The sequence below is a fragment of the Otolemur garnettii genome, unplaced genomic scaffold (genome assembly GCF_000181295.1).
Source record: "Otolemur garnettii isolate 467f Iridium unplaced genomic scaffold, OtoGar3 scaffold00011, whole genome shotgun sequence".
NCBI lineage: Eukaryota > Metazoa > Chordata > Mammalia > Primates > Galagidae > Otolemur > Otolemur garnettii.
In genome coordinates, this window is record NW_003852406.1 from 15,726,455 (window position 1) to 15,739,170 (window position 12,716).

Genomic DNA, 12,716 nt, shown 5'->3' on the forward strand with positions numbered 1-12,716 from the left:
ATTTTACTTTATTTTTAATTTCAGGTTAATGTGAGGGTACAAACAACTAGATTACAATATGTTAGGTAGAGTCCCTCTTGTGTCTCCCACCCCAAAGTTGTGCCATATACCCTTACATTGTGCCCATTAAGTGGGAGCACACCAATCCCCCTCCTCTTCTCCCCCCCGCCCCCATTCCCCCTCTCTCCAACTTGAATTGAATCGACTTTTTCTCTTATGTGGGCATGTATTAGTCTACTAGCTTCGTATTAGTGTTGAGTACATTGGATATTTGCTTTTCCATTCTTGTGCTACTTTACTAGGAAGAATGTGTTTCAACTCCAGCCAGGTTAATACAAAAGATGTAAAAAAAAAAAAAAATACAGAATTTTTCACGAATTTGCCTGGCATCCTTGCACAGGGGCATGCTAGTCTTCTCTGTAGTGTTCCAATTTTAGCATGTGTGCTGCCGAAGTGACCACAAACATTTTTAATAGTGCTTTGTAGCTTCGAGTGCCAATTCAGACACACGCACACAATGTCCAGTGACACTCCTGCAGGGGAGAGGCAGGATGCACTGTCCTGAGCATTCACCCTTCACACCTGACAGCTTGTGGACCCTTCCCACAGCCTCTTCAGGAGCACACAGCAGGGAGTCCTAACTTCTCCTTGGGGTGGGGGAGATGGGCAAAGCTTCCTGGAGGTATAATAGAAGCTCTTCATGAAAGAAAGGAGGGCAGGTCACTGCAGGTGAAGGGGACACTGCCATTTCTTAAACTGTGATTTCACCATCATAGACATTTTGAGCTCTGGCTGGAGCAGGGCAAGGGGCTTGAAACTGGCCTCTCTTAGCCTTTTCTTTTTCTAATCCCAGTCCAAAAAGCCCTAACTTTTTTACGTCTGTCTTCCTAGGACAGCTTCTTCTAGAAAAGCCAGAATGTCTGAAGTGTGGGCAAACACCTCGGGGGCCGGTGGATGTGTTTCAGTTGACAAGGTCTGGCTTGGGGACAAAAGTTAAGAAGACCTCCTTTTCCTCTCTCTCTGCCATCCATTTTTCCTCTAGGACTGTCTTTGTGGAAGCCCATCAAGTAATGAAAATGACAGACCAGGGACAAATGAGGGAAGAGCCATTAACCACAGAAGTCATCTCTCCTTACTGAGTCAGTGAAAGAAAATGATAGCCTGGAATCAATGAAAAATTGAGCATGAAAAGAGGGGGGAGGATTTCAATGTGTCTGTCACCTAGTGGCTAGCTGCCAAGCTTCACCCTGAGAAGCAGGGGACCAGGCATCGGAAGGACATGGGAAAGAACCCTTAAAAGAAAGCACAGACATTAGCTGGGTCTTGGGGACAGGGAGGCAAGAACCTTCAAGCTGCCTGGTGGTCACTCATCTGAGCTAGCATCAAGTGGAGCTCTGAAGGGACAGCCAGTCCACACCGACACCAGCACAGAGGTGGGCCCCGCTGGTGCCTTCCATAGCAGAGGCCAAGTTGAGTGCTGCCCTAGCACCCACGTGGACATTATCGTTTCAGGGAACCCCTGAGCTGGTCCTCCTCTCTCCAGCAGCACCAGCATGAGGCTGTGGCCATGAGCCAGACGGTGATGACACATGAAGGGGAAGCCCCAGGAAAGTGACTGTGAGCCAGTAATGCAGTCTCCCTGTCATTTGTCTCTCCCAGCCCTGCGCCCTCCTCACATGCACCCCACGCAGCCAGGCACAGGCCCACCCTGCAGAGACACAGCAGGACTGAGAGCAGGAAGAATATTGAAATTTAAAACTATACAGTGATTGAATTTTAATAATCAGGTCAAACTACAAGCCTAGAAAACCTTAAAGGACCCAACTAAGTTATTTGCTCTAAGCCAAAGGAAGGATCCAAGCCAAGGAGGGTTAATGCAATGATGGGAATAAAGTTAGTTTCACATTTGCCCACAGAAGAGTGACTAGTCAAGCAAACACATCAGACTCATTTAATCTTTATAACAACTTTGGGTTTATTCTGTTTTTTAACTGAGGTTAAATTTGCATAACATATAATTAACCATTTGAAAATATAAAATTCAGTGGCATTTAGCCTGTTCACAGTGCTGCACAACCAAGTACAAAGTCTCTACCAAGTTTCACAGCATTTTCATTACCCCTCGGGGTTGTTTTTAAGTCCACGTTACTGATGAACTACTAAGACTGAGGAAAGTGATATGACTGATTCACATCTATGTGACTATATCCTCTAACTCCGGTGGAGGAAAGGAACATTTGTCTTTGGACTTTGATAACAGCCCAGAACTGATTTCCTGGCCTCATGTCTCCCCTCCCTTCAGCTGTCTTACTCACAATGAGATTCGTCTCCTACAGTGAGGCTCTGACAACACCGTTCCCTCAGCCTCCCAATGGGTCCTCATTAGCTTCAGAATAAAGTCTGGGCTCCCTTACCTGTGGCAACGTTTATGTTGATGTCATCACCCAGCAGCCAGTTTCTCTGAGAGTAAGGTCCACGGGAGATGATCAAGCATCTGATCTGTACTGAGGCTGCTCTCAGTACAGCCTTCCTCCTCTTTCTCTCATCCCTCAGCTGCCAGCCAGCCTGCATTTGTCCTCCAGCGGGATCTGACACCAGTGCCGGCTCTGCAAACTGCAGTGAGTGTTGCCATTGGGACGCCTTCATTTGACTTGAGGGGAAGGAAAGCAACCTCCCCATCTCTCTACCTTGGCTGGTTCAATTATTTAAAGGTCAAATAATGGAAGCAATGCAAATATTAAATATGTTGATGCCAATGTGTGTGTATGTATATATATATATATAATATATATATATATATATATATATGGACTAGTTGCAAAGATACTTCTGGTGTATTGCTAAGTGCCAAAAGGTAAAATATTATATGTGGTATAATTCTGTTTCAGAAAAAAAAGTATATGCAGAGAGAGCATATATGTCTTTTCTAACACAAGCATAATAAAAATGTGAAAAGATCTACTTTTTTTTTTTTTTAGACAGAGTCTGACTCTGTCACCCTGGGTAGAGTACCATGGCTTCACACCTCACAGCAACCTCAAACTCTTGGACTTGGGTGATCCTCTTGCCTCTGCTTCCTGAGTAGCTGGGTCTACAGGCATCTGCCACAACACCTGGCTATTTTTTAGAGACCTGTCTCTCTTGCTCAGGCTGGTCTTGAACTCCTGAGCTTCAGCAATCCACCCGCCTTGGCCTCCCAGAAGGCTAGGATTACAGGCATCAGCCACCACGCTCAGCCTGAAAAGATCTACATTTAATGATATATATGTATTTTTTATCTTAGAGCATAGAAGCATTTTTTAAGTCATTTTTCTGAAATCATCCAAACCTCCTAAGCGCTTTTCAGGATAGCTCATTTTAATGTTACTATTAACAGGCTTCTCTCTGACCAGTATGATTCAGAATGACTTTAGTTTTTTCCTTTTGCTTATTTCACATTTGCTAAGTTTCTTTCTATAAAAACATGACCTATATCAGAAAAAAAATAATGAAGAAAAGAGGTCCTGTGTTTATTCGTCAACTCAGCCTATATCACAGCTAATTGTCCTCACCTTGAGGACCTGGATCTCGTCTTAATTCATTTTGCCATCTCCATGACAGGCTCAGGAATTAATTAGCCAGCTATGGAGTGGACTCCAGGTTCAGTTCCCTCAAACCCCTCCTGGGTGCAAGTGTCTGACGCCAGGACTCTCAGGCAGGCCTCCAGGAGATTAAGCTCTTGTGACTTTGCAGTCCCAGGTAATAGAGGTTTTCTACCACACTTGTGTCACTGAGTGAAACAGAGGCCACTGCAGGCAGACACTACCACCAAAAGCAAGCCTACCGGCCCAGAAACTCTCTTTTGCTTGCGGGTTTCTCCTCAAAATGATTTCATTACTGTAAGGCAGATGTTTCATTGCCAGGGTAACCAGGAGGGGACTATGCACAGAGCAGCCTCCTCTTTGAACTTAACTCTATTTTGTTAAACCCCCACTGGGTTCTGAGCTCACTTCACATTTGTGGTTACAAGAATGTAAACATTCTTCAGTTCTGTTGGTTTTGTTTTTTTTTTTTTTAATCTTGTTTTGTCTCTCTTTATAAAGTCTGGCCGACCTGTATCGTTTCTCCTGCGATTTCCTAGTGTAATGGGTTTTATTTTCGCCAGCTCACCTTGATAGTTTCCCCTCCTCCCGACTGTGGTGTGCTCAGAATGGCTCACGCAGAAGAGATGAATATATTTTTCGATGTATTAAAAACTAACTGGAATGTCAAAATTGGAAATTTCCAGTTGAGAGAATGCTGAAGGGGACAGCTTTAACTAGGTTTGTTTCCCCCCCCCCCACGATTTGCTTTTCTCCTGTTGGCGTTCCTGTCCCAGCTCCACAGCAGCACAAACACCGGTTTCTGGACTACACCAGGGGAGCAGCTAGCTCCCTGTGGCCTCGGCCTGTTTGATGTGAAATGTGAATTCTCCCTCTCCCTGGTGAAGCTTGGAGGCCTCAGACTGAGGGGTAGTGAACTTGAGTCCTCACTAATAACCAGACTCACAGAGCCTGCAGTTCCCTCTCCTCCCATCCCCGTTCTCAGTTAAAATACCTGTTAGACTCCATTTCTGGAATTGTCACTAAAAAGTTCTCAGGTCAGGAGAGGTAACTCATACCTGTAATCTTAGCACTCTGGGAGGCCAAGATGGGTGGATTGCTTGAGCTCAGGAGTTCAAAACCAACCTGAGCAACAGCAAGACCCCATCTCTACTAAAAATAGAAAAACTAGCTGGGCATTATGGCAGGAGCCTGTTGTCTCAGCTACTTGGGAGGCTGAGGCAAGAGGATCACTTGAACCCAGGAGTTTAAGGTTGCTGTGAGCTCTAATGATGCCACAGCACTCAACCGCAGGATGATGAAATGAGATTCTGTCTCAAAAAAAAAAGGCTTGTGCCCATAACACGGTGGTTATGGCACCAGCCACATACACCCAGGCTGGTGGGTTTGAACGCAGCCTGGGCCTGCTAAACAACAATGATGACTGCAACAATAACAAAAAAATAGCTGGGCATTGTGGCAGGCACCTGTAGTCCTAGCTACTTGGGAGGCTGAGGCAAAAGAATTGCTTAAACCCAAAGAGTTGGAGGTTCCTGTGAGCTGTGACACCATGGCACTTTACTGAGGGTGACATAATGAGACTGTCTCAAAAAGAAAAAAAAATGAGAGGAAAACCCAGTCTGACCCAGACATATAATTGGAAAAGTAGGAGACTGTTTACAGTTTTTTAAGAAAGAGTCTTACTCTGTTGCCTAGGCTATCATCATAGCTCACAGCAACCTCAAACGTCTGGGTTCAAGTGATCCTCTTGCTTCAGCCTCCGTGGTAGCTGGGACTACAGGTGCTCACCACAATGTCCAGCTATTTTTCTACTTTTAGGAGAGACAGGTTCTGCTCTTACTCAGACTGGTCGCAAACTCCTGAGCTCAAGCAACTTCCTGCCTCAGCCTCCCAGAGTGCTAGGATTACAGGCATGAGCCACTGCACCTGGCCAGTCGGTCGAGGTAGGAATATGTTATTAATCTCTTCAGATAATTGTGGATGTGTCATGCTGCCTCTGGAAAACTTCCCTGTGTACCCTTAACAGAATGAGAGTGAAATTTTTTATGAAAATAGTTTTGATCTTGCAAACCTAGTGAAAGGACCTTAGGAACACACTTCATGAAGTGTTGCCTTAGTGAAACTCTTGCACATGTGTGCCAGAGGGGTGCGCAAGATTATTCATTGTAGCATTTAGCAATGCTGCAGTTTTTTGTAATAGAAAAAAATGGAAATGACCTAAATGTGGTCTATCATCAGGATAAGGAATAAATGAATCGTGATTCATTCACACGAGGGAATATTTTACAGCAGTGAAAATAATGCTTCTCCCCATCTTTGCACATGAGAAATCTATGTATTAACAGAGTCCCTGGGGTAGTGCTCATAGCTCAGTGGGTAGGGTACTGGCTACATACACTGAGGCTGATGGGTTCAAACCCAGCCTGCATGAGCTAAACAACAATGACGACTGCAAAAAAAAAAAAAAAAAAAATACCGAGTGTTGTGGCGGGCACCTGTAGTCCTAGCTACTAGGGATGCTGAGGCAAGAGAATTACTGAAGCCCAAGAGTTTGAGGTTGCTGTGAGCTGTGATGCCATAGCACTCTACTGAGGACGACAGAATGAGACTGTCTCCAAAAAAAAAAAAAACAGAATCCCTGCACTTTGAGTAGCTCATTTGATTGGTGTACACTAGAGTGTTAAATGAGACCATGTACCAAGTAAGTATCTGAGCCATAGGCAAATGAATGAACATGCCCAAAAGCTGTGAATGGAGACAAACCCTGAGTCACCTCATTTCCTGTTGTGACTTTTGTCATGTTAAATTCTCCTCTGCCTGAAACCTTTTTATTTCCTGAAGCCCTTGATTTGAGACTAATGATTAAAAACTAACTTCCTGTTTTAAAATGATATTTATACGGCTGCAAAATACTTTGCAAAGAGTAGGACTTAATAAACACAAGGCCATGGAGAATTCAGCAAGTTTATAAAAAGACCTCCCCTTCAGAAGTGTGGGAGCAGAGAGCTAAAACAAGCAGGTTTTGTGTTTAAAACTGAGCCTTCTTGCCCAAGGAAAAACATTTCAAGGCAAAATCTTTCCATACCTCTGGTCCTTGGTTAGAAGGGAAGAAGGAACAATGGAGAGCTTTATAGAGGCCCACCAGGCCAATGAAATGATCCTCATCAGCACATAATCCTGTAGGTTATTGGGAAATGGACCTGTGATTACTGTGAATGAATTGCTTCCCAAAGGGTCCGTCCTCCACCATCAGCCCATCTCCCCTCATGTACACACATAAGACACGCACACACACACACACACACACACACACAGTTATATTGAGTGTACTCTTTCAGTGTGTGGAAATCAAGAGACAACCACTGAGACAGTGAGTTCTGGTCCTCTCTCAGGGAGACAGTGAGTTCTTTCCTCCTCTCTCAGGGAACCCCAGGGGTGCTCCCACATACGTACAGAACCAGTGAGGGGCACTCCAAAATAAATCCTCATGGATACTGGGAATTCTGTACTACACAGAGGGGACTGCCCAGATGAAGGTCAGTCTCTAACCTCACTACTTTTCTTTTTCAGAATTTACCAAATATTATAACAGATTATAAAACTATGGTAATTAAAACAGCATGGTACTGGTGTGGGAAAAGACGAATAGACCAACAGGGTAGAAATAAAAGCCCAGAAGTAACCCTGAACATATGGTAATTTAATATATGATAGTCACCGCATTTCAGTGTGGTAGGGAAAATTGATTATTCAACAAATGGAAAAAATTAAGCTTTTCTCCATGTATCAGCAAAAATAAATTTTAAGTGGATCAAATAAGTGCAAAATGTGAAACTATAAAAGTAGGAAAAGAAAATATGGGATTAATTTTTAGTACTTTGGAGTAGGGAATTATGTTAAAATACCCAGAGAACCTAGAAACCATAAATTAAAATATTAACAAATTCAGCTACATAAAATTATAAACATATGCATGGGAAAATAATATAAAGTCAAAAGACAATTAGGGAAAATACTTGGAATTCATATCTTAGAGCTAATAATTTATAAAAAATACCTCCAAATTAAAAACAAAAAGGCCGACTTGGTGCCTGTGGCTCAAGTGTAAGGCGCCAGCCACATACACCTGAGCTGGAAGGTTCAAATCCAACCTGGGCCCGCCAAACAACAATGATAGCTGCAACAAAAAATAGCTGGGCGCCTGAAGTCCCAGCTACTTGTGAGGCAGAGGCAGGAGAATTGCTTGAGCCCAGGAGTTGGAGATTGCTGTGAGCTGTGATGCCCAGAGCAACAGCTTGAGGCTCTGTCTCAAAACAAAAAAAAAAAAAAAAGGTCAACAACTGCACATAAAAATGGGGAAAGTATATTAAGAGAAAATTCGGGCTCGGCGCCTATAGCTCAACTGGCTAAGGCGCCAGCCACGTACACCTAAGGTGGCGGGTTCGAATCCCCAGCCTGGACCCGCCAAACAACAATGACGGTTGCAACCAAAAAATAGCCGGGCGTTGTGGCGGGCGCCTGTGGTCCCAGCTACTTGGGAGGCGGAGGCAGGAAACTCGCTTGAGCCCAGGAGTTGGAGGTTGCTGTGAACTGTAATGCCACGGCACTCTGCCCAGGGTGACAGCTTGAGGCTCTGTCTCAATAAAAAAAAAAAAAAAAAAAGAGAAAATTCGCAGAGTTTCGCGCCAATCTTGGTGGAGCTTGCCATAGGTGTGAGCTTGGTCGTTGGTGGTTGCTACTGCAGTCATGGTTCATCGGCTAAACTGCATCATCGCTGTGTCCCAGAACAGGGGCATCGGCAAGAATGGGGATCTGCCCTGGCCCCCACTCAGGAATGAATTCAACTATTTTCAAAGAATGACCACAACCTCTTCAGTAGAAGGTAAACAGAATCTGGTGATTATGGGTAGGAAGACCTGGTTCTCCATTCCTGAGAAGAATCGACCTTTAAAGGACAGAATAAATATAGTTCTCAGTAGAGAACTCAAGGAATCTTCACAAGGAGCTCATTTTCTTGCTAAAAGTCTGGATGATGCCTTAAAACATATTGAGGAACCAGAATTAGCAAATAAAGTAGACATGGTTTGGATAGTAGGGGGCAGTTCTGTTTATAAGGAAGCCATGAATCAACCAGGCCATGTTAAACTGTTTGTGACAAGGATCATGCAGGACTTTGAATGTGACACATTTTTTCCTGAAATTGATTTGAAGAAATATAAACTTCTCTCAGAATACCCAGGTGTTCTTTCTGACGTCCAGGAAGAGAAAGGCATTAAGTACAGATTTGAAGTGTATGAAAAGAATGATTAATTTCAAGTCATTCCTCTTCCCTCCAAAAAATTATATATTTTTATGTTAGAAAAAAAAGCTGTGTTAACTTTAGATCTATAGATATTTCCAACCATGATTTTATTCCCTGTTGATCTTAATTAGACAATATCAAATACAAAAAAAAGAGAAAATTCACAGATAAAATACAAATGGCTCTTAAAAACACGAAAAGATACTCTTCTCATTCAAAAGAATATAAATAGGGTGGCACCTGTGGCTCAAGGAGTAGGGCACTGGCCCCATATACTGGAGGTGGTGGGTTCAAACCCAGCCCTGACCAAAAAAACTACAAAAAAAAAAAAAAAGAATATAAATAAAAAACTATAATTAAATATTAATTTTGCTTATTTTGGAAAAAAAAATTTGTTTTTTGAGACAGGGTCTCACTTTGTCACCCTGGGTAGAGTGCTGTGGTATTACAGCGCACAGCAACCTCGAACTCCTGGGCTCAAGTGATCCTCTTGCTTTAGCCTCCTGAGTAGCTGGGACTACAGGCACCTACCATAATGCCCGGCTATTTTTTAGAGACAGGGTCTCACTCTTGCTCAGGCTGGTCTCGAACCTGTGAGCTCAGGCAATCTACCCGCCTCAGCCTCCCAGAGTGCTAGGATTCCAGGTGTGAGCCATCACGGCCTATTTTGGAAAAATTGAAAGCCATTGAAAAGAATGAATGCTGATTTGAGATAATCCAAAATATTTTGTTAAGCAAGTTGCAGAATGATGTGACTGGGTCCAAGAAAAGAGAGGAGAGAATATACACACAATAATAAAACTAGGAAGAGACAAATACAGTGTTTGATAATCACAAGTTGGCAACCCTGAAAAATGGGCATTGAATCAAAAAGTGGTCTCACAGGACCTAAAAGAAACTGAGGTGCAGGGAGTAAATACATAATACAATTTTAAACTATGACTCATAGAACCAGTAGATCTTCAGGCTACAATAGCTCCCCATTACTAAATGTTTAAGCAACACATTCCTGATGAGCATGGAAGGGCTGTGAGAATGTTTTCTTTTTTTATTTTTTTTTTTGAGACGGAGCCTCAAGCTATCCCCCTGGGTAGAGTGCCATGGCATCGCGCTCACAGCAACCTCCAACTCCTGGGCTCAAGCAAGTCTCCTGCCTCAGCCTCCCAAGCAGCTGGGACTACAGGCGCCCGCCACAACGCCTGGCCATTTTTTGGTTGCAGCCATCATTGTTGTTTGGCGGGCCCGGGCTGGGGATTCAAACCCGCCACCTTAGGTGTATGTGGCTGGCGCCTTAGCCGCTTGAGCCACAGGCGCCGAGCCGAGAATGTTTTCTAGATCCATGTAGAAAACGTAAAGCAGTGGTAAAAGTTGGCTTTGAACTTGTGATTATGTGGACTAAGTGACAATTGGGTGGACTCTCACCAGGAGCCCTGGCTCCTGCAGCACCACCACTGTCCTCTAGGGGGTAAGCTGGGGAGGGATTTGAGTCCCCACTGGAGCTCTGCTTGGGTGGCCAGGGAGAATTGGTCCAGCAGAGCCTTTATGAAGACAAGCAGAAGAAACACAGTGACAAAGAAGCCAGCGCTGGAAGGACATTTGGGAAACATATTTCTTAAGTACTTTATTTTGATAAAGAAGGAGACTAAGAACCAGAGTACCTGCTGATGGTCACGAAGGCTGTAAGCATGAAGTCTGGAACGCCACGTGGGGAGAGAGGCCTTCTAAGCCTGTTGGAGCTGAGTTTGGATGCCTCCTGCCTTTCTCTTCAGCTGCCCTCCCCATTTCCACCACTTACCGGTACCTTAACCTTTCTCATTATCTGTATAAGGGGTGTAGTAACATTTACATAAGCTGATACAAATGATATCCTGTGTATGTATATACATATATGTATATATATGGCTTCCTTTGGACTTGGCACCTATCTCAATAAATAGTTGTGTAGTTGCCTGAAGCCTTCTCAAAGGCAACGCTTCTCCTGCCCAGGTAAATCTTTACTGATGACACTTTAGGCATCCTTATGAGCGTTCTCATATCTAGAAGGCTGATTCTGGGTGGGGAAGGAAAGATGAGCTTGGGGTGTCAGCACCACTCCTGTCGAAGTGAAAAGCTCCTTTGTGAAGCCTGAGCAGCCCGGCTGACTGCTGTGCCACCACCACTTAGAAGCTTTCACATCTGTCAGCCAGAGGTCCTCAGAGCTCCCAGGTCCTGACATTCTCTGCCAGTAAAGCAATGTCCCTGGATTATGGATCCAAAAGTTTTCCCAGGCCAGCAGAGCCACATCTTCACCCCCCACCCCCATCTAGTCCCGGCCTCCCCTCTGCCAGTGTTCTGACAAAGGCCAGTCTGGCTGTTTCAAGTAATACTAAAAGTATTTTTTGACAGGGAGGTGTGGTGGCTCATACCTGTTATCCTAGCACTCTGGGAGGCTGAGGCAGGAGAAAAGTTTGAACTCAGGGGTTTCAAACAAGCCTGAGCAAGGATGAGACCCCACTGCTACTAAAAATAGAAAAAAATGGCCAGGCATAGTGGTATGCCCCCATAGTCCCAGCTACTCAGGAGGCTGAGGCAAGATCACTTAAGCCCAGGACTTTAAACTCTAAAGTACTCTTTTAACTGTACAGTATTTAAGAGGCTGCAGTGGGCTGTAGTGATGCCACTGCACTCTATTTGGTGACAGAGGGAGATGCAATCTCAAAAAAGAGGAAAGAAAGAAAGGAAGGAAGGAAGGAAGGAAGGAAGGAAGGAAGGAAGGAAGGAAGGAAGGAGAGAGAGAGAAAGAAGAAAAAAATCCAAGTGTCTTATGAGAACTGCTGATTATGCCCAGCTATGCAATCCTCACACATCATCAAACACATCGGAGTAATGCAGTGGTAAATTTTATTTCATTTGCATTATGAAATTCAGGTCAGGTTTTCTTAGTCTTCATAATTTACACTTTAAGTGGCATAAGACTTTTAAAGATTAGGTTGTAAGTTGCAATTATCACAATTTCTTTTTTTAGGAGGAAGCAGGGTGGGGATGGAACTAAAATATATATTTATAATTATAAAAAATGTTGGGTGGCACCTGTGGCTCAGCAAGTAGGGCGCTGGCTCCATATACCGAGAGTGGCAGGTTCAAACCCGGCCCTGACCAAATGCAACAACAACAACAAAAAAAAACAGCCAGGCATTATGGCCAGTGCCTGTAGTCCCAGCTACTTGGGAGGTTGAGGCAAGAGAATCACCTAAGCCCAGGAGTTGGAGGTTGCTGTGAGCTGTGACGCCATAGCACTCTACCGAGGGCAACATGATGAGACTCTGTCTCTACAAAAAATAAAAATAAAAATGTTGCTACAGTCTGGGCTCCCATAGCTCAGGGGTTAGGGTGCCGGCCACATGCTCTGGGGCGATGGGTTTGAACCTAGCCCAAGCCTGCTAAAAAAAAAAAAAAAGAAATTGTCAGGCATTATGGTGGGTGCCTATAGTGTCAACTACTAGGAAGGCTGAGGCAAGAGAATTGCTGAAGCCCAAGAGTTTGAGGTTGCTGTGAACTATTGACGCCACAGCACTCTACCGAGGGTGACAAAGTGAAACTCTGTCTCAATTAAAAAAAAAATGTTGTTGCAGGACACAAAATGGGAAAAACAGAGAAAAGAAAGAAACATCTCCCATAATTCCATCATTCAACAACTGTTAGTGCTTCTTAGTAGATTTTTTAAAAATTTAAATTTCTGGCTCGGCGCCTGTGGCTCAAGCGGCTAAGGCGCCAGCCACGTACACCTAAGGTGGCGGGTTCGAATCCCCAGCCCGGACCCGCCAAACAACAATGACGGCTGCAACCAAAAAATA

At 44.1% G+C, this 12,716-nt stretch overlaps 1 non-coding gene and 1 pseudogene across 2 annotated transcripts; one reads left to right on the forward strand and one right to left on the reverse strand.

Annotated features, from left to right (window-relative positions):
- Positions 1-355: 355 nt before the first annotated feature.
- LOC111723498 lies at positions 356-461 on the reverse strand. The gene has a single exon (XR_002772025.1). It is a non-coding gene; the product is annotated as a U6 spliceosomal RNA (small nuclear RNA).
- Positions 462-8,302: 7,841 nt separating this feature from the next.
- On the forward strand, positions 8,303-8,997 carry LOC100944787 (annotated as a pseudogene). The gene has a single exon (XR_002771955.1). The product of XR_002771955.1 is annotated as a dihydrofolate reductase pseudogene (transcript).
- Positions 8,998-12,716: the final 3,719 nt, after the last annotated feature.